Source organism: Lathyrus oleraceus, chromosome 1, assembly GCF_024323335.1.
Source record: "Lathyrus oleraceus cultivar Zhongwan6 chromosome 1, CAAS_Psat_ZW6_1.0, whole genome shotgun sequence".
In the NCBI taxonomy this organism is placed as follows: Eukaryota; Viridiplantae; Streptophyta; class Magnoliopsida; order Fabales; family Fabaceae; genus Lathyrus; species Lathyrus oleraceus.
Window position 1 is genome coordinate 379,439,131 of NC_066579.1, and position 14,705 is coordinate 379,453,835.

Here is a 14,705-nt window from a genome sequence, read left to right on the forward strand (position 1 = left end):
ATATGATCATGTCTTTGCTGATCACTACTTGCTTGTTGTCATACGGTGAACTGGACTTTATTGGATTTTTAATCGCAATGTCGCGGTTAGCAAGAGTCGCCACCGACTTTTCTTTTATCCCATAAGGAAAGGTGGAAAAGAACAGGAAAGACCTTAATTTTAAATTCTTAGGTTCGGGAGGTACTTTATACAAAGGGAAGGTATTAGCACCCTTTGTATCCATGGTTATCCATGGGCTCTTAATTGCTCAATCATTTATGTTTTCTAGTTTGAAAAAGGTGGTTGAGAAATGTGTGAAAAATGTTTTGAAAATGAGAATTTAACTTTGTAATGATTCTTGCATGAATGTATACAAAGTGGTTATCTCGTATAGTTTTTGAAAGTAGTTTAGAAAAATATAACTCGGCAATGATCCTAGTACGGATGTATGCTAAGTGATGATTTTCCAAAAGATGTTTGAAAGGTGTGAGGTGTGAAAAGTATTTTTTTGTTATGAATGAGCAATTAAGGTTATACCTGTCCGAGGTCTTTCCGGGCATTTCCTATCCTTATGAGGGTAAAACTGTCCTGACTATTGAGAAGTAAGTAGTTTTATCCTTGGGATGTAGAAGGGTCATCGTAGGGTCATTGATAGGTCATTGAAGGCAACAGTAGTGAGGATACCTTAGCATTCGAAGGGACGATCATCATTTAACCGTAGGCTACACCGAAGGGTCATCGAGGGACAAAATCGTATTTTCGAAGGCAACATCCGAGGGACTATGATGATTTAACCGAAGGGTCTTTGCTAAGGATATCCCCATATTCGCGGGACATGACCGTATTACGTAATCGTGGGGTAATAAAGAGAGGTCCGATATCATTTATTTAAAGTCCGGATTTTAACAATTAATTAAATAGCCGTAATCAGTTAGGTAATTAGGTCCACAGGAAATCAATGAAATCAATACATTAAAAATCAAGCTTGGTGATTCAAGATGAATCTCCATATTAAACTTAGGTCATCCAAAAGCCATCTCCTCAAGAATGTCCGCACCTAAAGCGGCATGCCTAGCCGGTTATTTCTTTGGAAGTATGCTAGCCTTTACATCATGCAACACACGGATTAGAGCATTGAGGCAAAATACAATTGGAAATTGCCCCATAAAATAAATATAACAGTCAGAAATTTAAGCCAAATAATGCAGAATCATGATTAGATGAACATAAAATGGACAACAAAGAGACAAAACAGCCACTGTCCCGTTCGCCTCTGCTTCGCCTAGCGAAGGCTCAGCGAAGGCTCGCTGCAGGCTCGCCTAGCGATGAGCTAGCGAGCGACCACGGGTTTGGAATTTGAGAACAGTATGACCTCAACCTGCGGCATGGCTTATGGCATCCAACACATAATTACATGGTTCAGCATTCACAATATTCAGGCACACTTAAATTCACATGCAAAACTTCAAATATGTTTATGAATTCAATTATAATATCATCCACAAGTTAAGAACATGAAGCAGTACCACATGCCAAATGAGAACACAAAGCGATATCACATGCAGATTAAGAACCTAAAGAGGTACCACATGCAAAATAAGAACATAAAGTGATAATCACATGCAGATTAAGAACCTAAAGCGGTACCACATGCAAAATAAGAACATAAAGCGATATCACATGCAAATTAAGAAAATAAAGCGATAATAGTGATGCAAACCTGTTTGCAATCGAATTGCAACCTTGAATTGGCGAGCCGGATTGAGTTGGGCGGCGGTAGCTTCGGAGCGGGTGAGCGGCCTTCAGGGTTTCCGTCTTCCGAATTCTCTGGATCAGTAGGGTTTCAGTGTTTCTCCCTCTGGGTCTGTGTGTGTGTTCGTCCGTCCGTCTGTTTTTCGTGGCAGAGGAGCTGGTATTTATAGTGGTAGTGGTGGTGACCTAATGGGCTTAAAATGAGGTCCAAAACTTCAAATTTTCGCAAGCTTCGCTAGGCGAAGGGATTGCTCGCCTAGCGAGCAAGCTAGGTCTGGGCTTTTTCTGGACCTGGTGCTTCGCTGGGCGAGTGGCATGCTGAGATATTCGCTAGGCGAAGGAATTGCTCGCCTAGCGAGCAAGCTATTTTGGGCCACTTTGGATTAGGCCTGTTGTGAGCTGGGCTTTTGTCCATTTGATATCAGTGCCTTGCAGATTGTCGCATCCTGCGAAAAATCAACCGGCGAGGCTCGAAAATAAAACACACACAGAGCCGCCACTGCGCGTTATTTATCCCAAGATAGGGAAAGGAAACGCTCAGAGAAACCTGGAAAGAACATGGTCTCGCGACCAGAGAGAAAGGGTAAGGGAGTCGGTTACGCAAGGGGAAGGTATTAGCACCCCTCACGTCCGTCGTACTCGACGGGATCCACGTCCTAGAATAAAGAAAAGGTTGCTAAACATCACACACACACACGGGGAACGCAGGTGGGGTTAAGAGGAACGAGCTCGATAAGGTATCGCACCTTATGCCTACATATCTTGTCTGGAACAAGAATCAGAGCCACTGTAGTTCGGCTTACGCACGCCAAACAACACAAAACATACAAACAAGCAAGGGTGGCAAACATGGAGCCCAACAACCACTGGATGGAATTACGTCGGCATCCGAACCAAAACGCACTCAAAAGGGCAAACATGGAGCCCGACAGCCAATCCTGGGCTTACGTCGGCATCCGAACCAAAACACGCGCAAAACGGTAAACGGGGAGCCCGACTGCCAATCACTGGGCTTACGTCGGCATCCGAACCAAAACACGCAGTCAGATAACAAGTAAACACACGCAAAAAAGAAAAAGGTTGCCCGGAGTGGTCTCGCACGACCACCTGCCTACATACCTCGTCTGGAACGAGGATCAGGGCGATGTAGTTCCCCTGAAAGGGACTAAATTGCTAACCAGAAACCGGGGAAAGACACACGACTAGGGAGCTGAGACTCGAGCCTAATGTTGTCATGCATCGTTCACCTAAGTTCGGTTTTCTATCCTACTTGCATAAACAAGCCTATCCTAACCAGGAAAGAAGCTAGCACACAAGCATACAATCATATATCATACATCAAATGAGAACAAGCATCTCAATCAGATATCCACATAGCACGCGCTATAACCACACAAGGGGCTCAATCAATCAGGTTTGACTGCCGAAGCAAGTCGTCTGTACGGGCTGGGTTTGCTCTTAACCTTGCCATTACGAGGCTAAGGTGAAGCAGATGAAAGGATGAAGTGAGGATCAGACCTCACAGCTCTTATCCCTAACCAGGGAGAGCATCTGACAAATGAGCATGGGTCCAGAATAGGGGAACCCTTCTATACTCAGTGACTCAGACTCGATTGTGCACTGCACAGATCTTGGGCTTTTGATCTCAATGCTACAACCATGTAATGGGAGCAAGGAGAAGACTCACAGAATAGTGGGGGGTAGACTGCATACCCCTACCTTCCACCAATTGCCTTGATTAAGGACTTTACCTGCTTAGGCACAAAATTAAACAATCACAATCATCGCCTCTTAAGGAGGACTTCAGACATTTATTTGCCCGGCCCGGTAACAGCCGGGTCTCCAGACTACATGAAGTCAAGAGGACCTACCTCAATGCAAGTTGCTTAAGCAACGCAAAGCAAAAGTTCACAAGGAACTGAGCAACTAAAGTACCTGGAAACAATCAAACACAGTCAGTATTCAGACAGACAAACCATAAACAGCAAGTGTACAATCAACCAGCTATACAAACTAAAACACAACACAAGGCAAGCTCAAGGCTCAAGCCCAAGCTTCACAGCCTATAAAACAATGTTATGTTAGTGTACAAACATCAACAACATCAATCAAAATTGATTTGGATCATTCTCCATGTGCATTATGCTTTTGATCCTGAAAAATCAAGCAAACATTAGCAACTAGACCACTAGGCCAAGCCTAGGGTCCAAAAGCAAGAAAAATTTTAAAACAGCAAGGTATTCATCAACCAATCTCAAATTAAAGTCAAACAAGAGCAAACATCATTGGTCTCATGTTTATATCATTCATTATGCTCATGCTATGCACAAAATAAGGCAAACTAGTTCAAATGAAGCACCAATCATACAAACAGAAGTATTGCATTCAAATTCACACCAAAACAAATCCAAAAAATCTCAAATAATTTACACCTAAACAGGGGATATTCAAGGTCTACCATGTCAAATTTGAGCTCAATTGGGCAAATATAACCATGTCAATGAAAATCAACAAAAACAGACACAATTTCATGCTCCAAATCACAACATCGATACATGCTTCCACTTCAAAAATTCATAACTCAATGAGAACAAAAAAGAAATGGATGAGACCAAAACAGGGATGTCACACAATGTGTCTAGAACATTCATACCAAATTTCATGTTTATACAATACCATATGAGCATTTCCCAATCAATGTACCAACATATGTCATATAAGCTTGCACAAATGACCACCAGAAATGAAAAATCATGATCAAATTGAAAATGCAATGTAAAATCCCACAAAAATTCACAAAGCATCTTAACATGTTAACTAACCATCATGCAAAATTTCACATTAATCCAACAAGTATAGGTCACTCAAAAAAATCCAGCAAGTTGACATAATGAGGTGTGACACAAATTGTCACACCTAAGTTCCAGAATTTGCTGCTCAATGACCAGGTATCAAAAATGCATGAAATTTACATGTAAATGAGCATCAATGAGTCCACAATCATCACAAAAATTTTCAAGAATTTATTTTATGATATGAGTATTTCATGATCAAATTGCCAAAATGTATCAAAATGTGACATACATTAGAAAAGCCTATGCCAAATAAAATATTTGCCAAGCACAACTTTGACCAATAGGTCAAAAATCATCTAGACAAGTCAACAAAGTCAAGAAAAAAATCTCCATATTTTTAGGAATTTTTTACTATTTTTTATGAATTTTTAAAAGTGTTAAATGTTTTTTAGAAATTAAATGAATTAATTAAAAAATGACAATGGCAATCCTGTAATTATTAAAGGCACTGGCGGTAAACACGAATTTTGAAAGTTCAAACTGGATTTTGGATCAAACGCATGTATTTCATCTCCTTCAACCTATAGATTTCCAGAAAAATTGAAAAAACGAAGAACACAAAATCTCAACAGAAATTGACATGGCTATATCCGTTGGAAAGGTCTCTCCTCCTACAATCCAAATATCACATTAATTTATCCTAAAAGTTCTTACATCAACCGAATCGAAGCACTTAGGGTTTTGGATCAAATGTTCAATTCAAGATTTCTCAGGCTACAAGCATCCATTCACAAAACTGAAACTATCACAACGATCTACAATCCACGCACTTTAAAACACATATAAACTTGAAGCATTTCATGAGGTTCGAATTTTGCTCAAACCTGGAATGGCAGCGATGATAGAGAGGTCCTTTGCGCTTTTTCTCTCCAAACAGAAGTAGAAATATGATGAGGAAGCAAGATATGACACCTAGGTTCGATCAATGTCGCTCCTATTGCTCCCAATTACAATTCACCATGGATGAAGTTGATATGGACAGTCAAGATTCCGCGCCTTTCCCCTTCCAAACTCCCAAAACAGATGTTGTTGATGATAATGTGAATTCAATGCAACAAAAATCGTGAAGATTGGTTAAGGAATGATGAAGATTGATGCATATGAAGTTCTTGTGTTCTTGATGCAAATGTGAGAGAAATGGGGATTTTCAGATCTGAATTTTGGTAGTTGTGAATTCTGTTAGGATTAGGAGAGGTTTTAGTTTATATATGTCCACTTAATCATGCCTTAATCCACTTAATTAACAACATTAGCATGTTAAGTGGAATTGTCATTTTGTAAACAAGGGCAAAATGGTAAATACATCATGACAGCTAGTGCCAGCTGTTTTGACAGCTCAAGCAATCCCCAAATGACATATGTGATGTGTAGAAACTTGTTTCATTCCAATTGGTGGAGTATTTCTCAAAATCACATGTGTGTGGTAATTGATCCATTTTTAGCATTTCATTTTTCAATCCAAAACTCAAACCATGTGCATTAACCATGAAGTGAATATTCAAACACACTTAAAATGCCATTCCTGAGGTGTTGGAAAAAGTCCCATTCAAAAATTCCAATTATTTTGACATTTGGACAATTTTGCCCCTGGTCCAATTCAGCTGTCCAGTTGAAAAGTGACTTTTTGCCTTGGCCATTTTTGGGAAAATCCAATGATGCACCCTCAAAGTACATGTCAAATGGAGTTTGTGCATATAAAGAACTTGCAATTTGGACAAAGTATGTGGTAGTTATGGCCTCCTGATTACGGGTCTTTTTGGAATTCACTGAGCCATATCTCCCCAACCATACATTGGATTTTCAAGTTCTTGGACTTTTTGGAAAGGTGAGAACAAGATCTACAACTTTCATGTTGAACAATTTTTCATTTGAAGCTTCCTTGGACATCTGTTTTTGAGGTCAAAAACTTTCCATTTTTGGAAACTTCAGTTACAGGTCACCTGCTATTTTTGGCAGTTTTTGTCCTGACTTGATTTTCTTCATTTTTAAGCCTTGCCATGTCATTCAACACTTGTTCCAACATGAATGAAGTTCATTCAACTCATTTCCACCTCCAAATTCACCAGATCATGTACAGTTGACCACAGTTGACTTTTTCATCTGACAGATGAATCTGGCAATGCATAGATCAAAATAAGCCCCACTCTCCAACTGAAATGGCTCAAGGGTGACACCCTAGCCTCAATAATCACCATTTAATCACAAAATGAACCTCATAACCATCAGAAACCTCATCTCCCGATTAAACCCTGACTGGCCCAATGCAGCCGATTAGGGTTGACCAGTGGTCAAAACCCTTAATCTCAAGGAACCTTCTTCAATCTCCTGATGACATCCAACCATGATGATGATGATGTATCATTGCAATCAAGATAAAGATCAATACCCTTTGAGAATCACAAAACTCTAATTCACAGCCCAATCCTCAGATGGCCCATGATCAGTCAATAACCCTAGGCTTGCACCTTGACTTCCTCATCTCCTGATCAAGACTTGGGAAGATGGCTTGCACAATGTAACCACATGATATGCAATATGAAATGCCTAAAGCCCTAAAATGATATGCAAATATGTTAATACTAGTCCCAAGAGAAGAGGGCAAATTTTGAGGTGTTACACAGATCAAGTCAGAGGGTCTTGGAAAATGCTTTGTAATATCAACGGGCAAATTTTGGGGTATGACAGCTGCCCCTGTTCAATATTCTTGAACCGAGAGAGTAGAATGGTATGTGTCGTTCGTGATCTGGAGGTGAAAGATTATTGAACACTAGAATGCCCCTAAAATTTGCGATTGTCAATCAGGAGCTAGTCTTGAGGGAGATGGGCTTAGAGATGCCATCCAGGAAGTTTGATGACGAGCTTCCGATGGTGTCGTACGTTAGACGATGTCTGAAGCCATGGATGTCATGCCGGGTCATACGCTACGCCGTATAGCGAATCATCCATCATGCTGTTGACTTCGTTGGGGAGTCAGAGTATACTATACACTGCTGGGGATGAGGGATCAGAATGGATCGTATATTAGACCGTGTCTGAATACCAGAGTGAGTTATTCATTAGGCGGATGACTTTGCTGGGGATGAAAGATCAGAATGGATCGTACGCTAGATCGTATCTGAGTTGAAGATCCAAATGGGCCTTATGATAGACTGTATTGACAGGACATCAAACAAGGATGTTGACAGGACATCAAACAAGGATGTTGACAGGACATCGAACAATGATCGACCAGACATTAAACAATGACTGGGAAATAACTCGACGTTGACTGAACATCGAATGATGATGTTTACTGACACCAAAGAAAACTCGACCAGACACTTACTGATGACTGGGAAATACTGTTGCTCCAAAATCCCGATGCTGAACTCCTCGGAGTATCGTCTTCACTGTCCGGCAAAACCAATCCTCAAGCGGTAACCACGGCTTGAATCGCGCTGATCGCGTAACATTCTCCAATCTTCATTCCCATCTCGGCCCGACGGAAAAGCTCCTTCCAGTATCGCACTACTGGGGTACATCTCTGATCCAATCATGAGGCTACACTCTTCGGAGTAACATCTTCACCTCTGGGCAAACCACCTCTCAAACAATAACCACGGCCTGAGACTAGCTTATGCTTGCAATGATGATGCATGATTGATTTTTCTGCGTAATGCTCCATACTTATGGAAATGCTACGCGATTATTCATTTTACTATGCAATATGCCATGCTATTTTTTTCATGATGAATGCATAAAAAATATCCCCCTCAAGGGACCCTTCTGGGGGAGTACGAGACACTCTGCTGAGGAACTCGCCACCACTCGGATTTCCACCCTGCTGGGGAATAACGCTGCTGCTGGGAATAAGGCAACCCTTGCTGGGGAAGAACCTCCTTTGCACCCAATCCACTCGAGAAACTGCTGGGGATAAGCACCACCAACGCTCTGTGGGGATACAATAGTTTTTGACTTGCTGAGGATATCAATCCTGACTCCACTTCGGGAAACCCTCACAGATACCTGCTGACTTCACTGGGGAAATAATCACAGAGACTCTGCCAGGGGAAAAGCAACCTCCAGGCTTAACTGGGGAAACATCAATCTATCACCTGCTGGGCGACCATCCTGACCATGCTAGGGAAACGAAAGCTATTCCGCTGGGGATAACTCCTGCAATCCACAGGTAGAATCATCTCAGCTGGGGATGCAGATATCCGTCCGCCACGGGAACTTGTTCAATCCACAGGTAGGATGAACACTGTTGGAGATATATTTCTTTGAAAAAGACCCGCTCCACTCGGGGAACTGCTGGAGATATATTTCTTTGAAACCCGCTCCACTCGGGGAACTGCAACCTTCAGACCTGGCTGCTGAGGAAACACCGTTGTAAACCGGCCGGGGACAGCCCTCTTGACTCGGCTGGGGAAGTCACAGATCTGGAATCTGCTGGGAAGCTAGTCCTATGACTCTGCTTGGGGACCTAGCCGGGAAATGAGAATAGTTGGCACAAAACACCCATCGACTCGTCGAACCACGGTATCCACCCCCCAATCTCGTACCAGCTTTCCACTTTTGAGAATTACCAGACTCGTCTGGACCTTTTCTGCTCCATCATCTTGCATTTCAAATCGCTCCGCGCTCGACGAGAGACGTACTCCTGGGATTTATACATAAATTTCAATTTTCCGACTTTGAAGAGTCTTCTTGATTAATTTCAAAAGTCGTCGGACGTCTCGTCATCTCTCCGTCCTTTCTTCATGCACTCGTCCCTGATCGGACTCTGCGGGGAATTACATACTTTCAAGCCTTTCGACTTTGAAGAGTCTTCTTGATTATCATCAAGGATCGTCGTACGTCTCAACGTCTTCGCCGTTCTTTCATATTCATTCGTCCCTGAGCGAACTCTCTGGGGATCTATTACAAAGCTTCCACATCACAACCTGCAAGTGAGTGAAAATATCTAACAGTTCCTGCAAAACAGATCGTCAGATAAAACCGTGCCCCAGGCATGTCAAGATTTCAACACTTGGGTCACTTAACCTTCCAAATAAGATTTCAAGCTTTCAATCTTATAAACATGCATTGGAAGGAACCTGTATGTCTTAAAATGCACGATTCTTTATCAAAATAATCTGGATGTTTTTGCAATCAAAGCGGTTATGAAAAACAAAAACAAAATTATTTGACTGAATTTGCATTTTATTGATCGGAAAAGTGTGTGGCTCAAATGAGCAATACAAAAGGAAGCAATTCCTGAAAAGAGGTAATTGCGCTCAAAAGGAAAAATCTATCCTAATGGCAATGTGAAACCCGTGATCTCATCGAGTTCCAACTCGGTTACACCCCATATGTCCTCAGACTCTCCGTGCTTTCTGCCTTCTGAACAAGACGTTTCTGACTGATCCCCACCGGGTATTATCCATGATGCTTTAACCAAAGCGCGAACGATCATGCTAGACGCAGTTGTTCGTTTCAATCCCTCTTTTGTCTGGACCGCCCTTTCGGGTTTTCAGTCCACCGGGATACCTTTTTTTGCCCAAGTCGCCTTTTCAGGTTTTCGACTTGCCGGGTGTACATTTTCTCATTTTATCCCTAATTTTTGCCCGAACCTTTTTCTGTTTTTGGTTCGCCGGGATGCCCATTTTTGCCTGGATTATTTTGTTCTTTTCGTCCAGCGGGTCTCTTTTACACGAAGTATTTTTTAACTGCGTCCGCATTCACAGGGGATGGAAAATCCTCGCCATCCACGGTCGTTAGCAACAAGGCTCTATCGGAGAAAACCTTCTTGACCATGCTGGGGATTCATAATTGGGTGTCCATTTGCCCCTTCGATCGTTTTGAGGAGGAAAGATCCTTTTCAGCACCATATCACCTACGTGATGTATCCGAGGTCGTACCTTTCTGTCAAAAGCACGCTTCATCCTTTGCTGGTATAACTGCCCATGACAAACGGCATGACAAACGGCTGCTAGCCTCTTTCTCCAATCAGGCTTCCTGAGTGAAAAAGGCATGTGCCCCAACAGACGTACGTACCGAAGTACAGTACCCAGGATACCCGCTTCGTACTCGGCCACCATTGTTGATGCATTCCATCGTGCCCCAGGAAGCACTACCTTATTCACCTTATCCTCCCCATCAGACATCAGAACCCGTTCGGATTCAGGGTCAGGCCCCTCCTCCGGGATCGGTTACTCTCAATCTTTCGATTGGAGCACCTCGAGATGTCCTCATCAGGGAACTCAAACCTCATCGGTTGATAACCTCAACGGGTTGCTGACCGCTGTAATCATACAATACACTCCCCTTGATTGCTTTCTGAGGGATATATCGAACATCGTATTCAATCAAAATCATTGGCCCTTTCGCAACCCGTCCGGTCATTGCTGGCTCTTTCGGAAATCTACCTGATCAGATCCATCTCGAAATCCACAAAGTGGTATGAATCAGCCTAAACTGTCTCAGTCGGCGAGCAGCCTATGCCAAAGTACAACAAGTTTTCTCGAACAGTGAATGTATTGTTTCACAGTCGGTAAACTTTTTGCTAAGGTAAATTGCATGCTCTTTTCGACAAGACTCGTCATGCTGACCCAATACACCTCGTAGACCCCTCGAAGGCCGTCAAGTACAGATTAACAGTCTCTCTCCATAGGGAGGCATCCGAATCGGAGGTTCCTGCAACTTTTCTTTTATTCTTTCAATGCCCCTTGGCAATCATTATTCCACCTGACTGTTTGACCTCTTTTTTTTTCAACATCTTGAATGGGTTCCTACGTGGCTGTTAGATGAGATGTGAACCATGACAGGTAGTTCAATCTTTCTAAGAAACCACAAACCTCTTTCTCTGTTCTTGGTTCAGGCATTTTTTCTTATTGTTCTTTTCTTTTTTTTTTTTTTTTTTTTTTTTTTTTTTTAGCAGGATGAACCTCGATTCCTCTTTTACAATGAACCCCAACAGCTTACCGGATCGCACTCTGATAGTGCACTCACTTGAATTCAACCTCAGTTTGAATTGTCTCAACCGGTCAAACGACTTGCCCCGGTCAGCCAGATGCCCCACTTCTGTATGGGATTTTGTTATCATGTCAATATCATAGCATTTGATTCCATGATGAATCATATCATGAAACAAAGTCACCATGGCTCTCTGATACAGGCACTGGCGTTCTGCTTCTTTGGAGGACAGTCTTCTCTCCATGGTAGCTTGTGTACAACGACATCGGTGTTCAACCCTGGCATATTCTGACATGACCAGGCGAAAGCATCCACATGCTCTTTCAACAAGGCTACCATTCTGCTCTCAGCTTGCCTCTGAAACGGCTCTGATTTTCATCTCCTTCCTGACCTCGGCGGTGCGTGGAATAACAATCTCAACCCGCTCCTCGGGCGGCTGAATCACCTTCTCCTCTTGTTTTAGCAATCTGGTTAATTCCAGCAGATCACAGTCTTCTTCGTCTTCTTCTTCAGCAAGATAGATCGGTTTGTCGAAGTCATATGAGGGGTAACCAAATTGTTATCAACGAGATCCGGAGAATTATTTTTTGACTTTGGGACGAGACAAATCAAAAAAAGAAAAATGAAAATAAACATTGCCATTTTTATTTGTTTTTAAACTGCAAAAATAAATGAAAAACAGGGAACACCGCTTTTTGACTGAAAAACATCCATTTATTAATGATGCAGAAAATGCAAATTATGAACATGAGGTGGCCCTTACAATGGACCATTACGTGTCAGGCAACACGTATGGCTTTCATGCAAATAAAACTGAAAACAAGAAATCATTACTCTTCCGGACGAGTGTCAGTGATGATCTTGTTTAGGCCTTCCAGCTTCCTGGTACGCACGCTTTTATCCACGACTCCAGCTCACAGTCACTGTCAGTCTCTTCCCCCACTGTACAGGCGTGATCTGAATCTTCAGTAATTGCGTTCACCATTGCCTGACCATGCGCCGGCATGGGATTGGCATCAGCATTCAATGACAATGTAAAATTGAGGGCCTTGGAATCCACCAGGTCTTGGACTACGTGCTTAAAAGCTTTGCAGTCCTCTACACTGTGCCCGGGAGCACCCGAATGGAATTCACATTTGCCATTTTCATCAAAATTGGCTGGCCTTTGATCAGGTCCCATAGGTGCCAAAGTCCTCAACTGTACCAGCCCCATATCTTTCAGCTTTTTCAATAGGAAAGAATATGTCACAGGCGGCCTGTCAAAATGCCGATCACTCATCCTCCTCCTGACTGGATATCCTACCCTCGGAGACCTCCGCTGAAATGGCTGACGCTGCTGTTGCTGTTGTGCAGGCTGATTGTCAGCAGGAATAGTTACCGCAGCGGTGTGCTGGTAGTAACGACCCCTACCGTGTCCTCTCTGGGCGTACACAGCACTCGATTCACCCTCATCCTTGTGCTGGTTATTACCAAAAGATTTCTTCGGTCCAGACGACGAAGCGTTTCCTTGCATGTTCCCCATCTTCAGCCAGTCTTCAATCCTCCTCACCTTTTCGGCAATTACTTTCTGCCCCAAGGCGAACTTTTGCATGACATTGATCAGCTCTCCCATCTTCTCTTTCAGTTCGAGGATGTCAGCGTTGGGAGGATCCATCAGTCTGGGAGTATTGCGCCTGGCAGGATATCTGAGCAAACGAGCTATGCGCACCGGTCGACACCTACAAAACAGCAAATGGGTTAATATGCATGAATGCAATGTCTGTCCATATGAGGAAGATTCTGTCCTTTGATTCTGATTTCATCGAGACAGACAACATTTTGACATCCATATTCTGAAATTCAAGATGTCTCTCAACCAGATTCTCAATCAATAATACTCCCCATATGGCTAGACGTGAGTTTGGTGCAGATGAATGCAAAATGAGAATGATGCTGATGAATGAATGCAGTGCATTGCCATCCTCCAAGTCATCTGATCATCTGTTGCTCTGAATCACAGCCCTGATCTCTGAACCGATCACAACCATCTGAGGTACTGATTAACCATAAATCCAACTCAAGGGTTCCGAAATAAACGGAAGACAGATACATCATCATCATCATCTGACAATCTCTGAGCAGACATTCTCAACCATCTGACTCGGCCCGGGGAATCCTGAAATAAACGGATCCCCACTGATAAATATCTCGGCCCAGGGAATCCTGACATAAACGGATCCCCACTGAGGAATAATTCGGACAGCACTCCGGCGTCTCAGAAATAAATGGCCATAAATCCGACTTATAAATAGGACTCTGATCAACTGAACCATTAGTCACCATCTGAGTCACCAACAGAACATGCATCTGAAAGAATCACCCTCCCCTCACAGGTAAATTCTAAACAGGTCACCCTAAGGCGGATAATAGTCTCGACAATCGGGCAGAGATACTCAATGGGTTTGCCCTTTCGGGTGTGCCATTGCAGCTCTCTTAAGACCGTCTAAACCAAAGATCCGGGAATGCTCGGTCACCAGAGTCAATAGCTCAGAAGAAGTAACTAAGCCAAAGTGAAATATTCCACAATGGAAAGCACTATCAAATGAACCTCGTCCGGCTTGTGGTATGTCACGTCGCAACATCATGCCCAACCGACATGTGAGGGACGCAAGACCACACTAATCCTAGGTGTATACTCGGGCCTGGGTTTTAGCCCCACTCAGAACACCCACCCCAAACAGAGGAACCTGCATAGAGGACGGCAACAACATGATAGTATGATGCATGCAAACATTAATGCAAATATATACACACTGGTTAGAATAATAAATGCAATAAATCAAACATCACAAGCAACCTAAACTAATCCTAGAACGCTAGGAAGGACTCGCTTAGGGACGATGGACCAGCATAGGTCTACACCGCACAATTCCCCAGTGGAGTCGCCAGCTGTCGCATCCTGCGAAAAATCAACCGGCGAGGCTCGAAAATAAAACACACACAGAGCCGCCACTGCGCGTTATTTATCCCAAGATAGGGAAAGGAAACGCTCAGAGAAACCTGGAAAGAACATGGTCTCGCGACCAGAGAGAAAGGGTAAGGGAGTCGGTTACGCAAGGGGAAGGTATTAGCACCCCTCACGTCCGTCGTACTCGACGGGATCCACGTCCTAGAATAAAGAAAAGGTTGCTAAACATCACACAC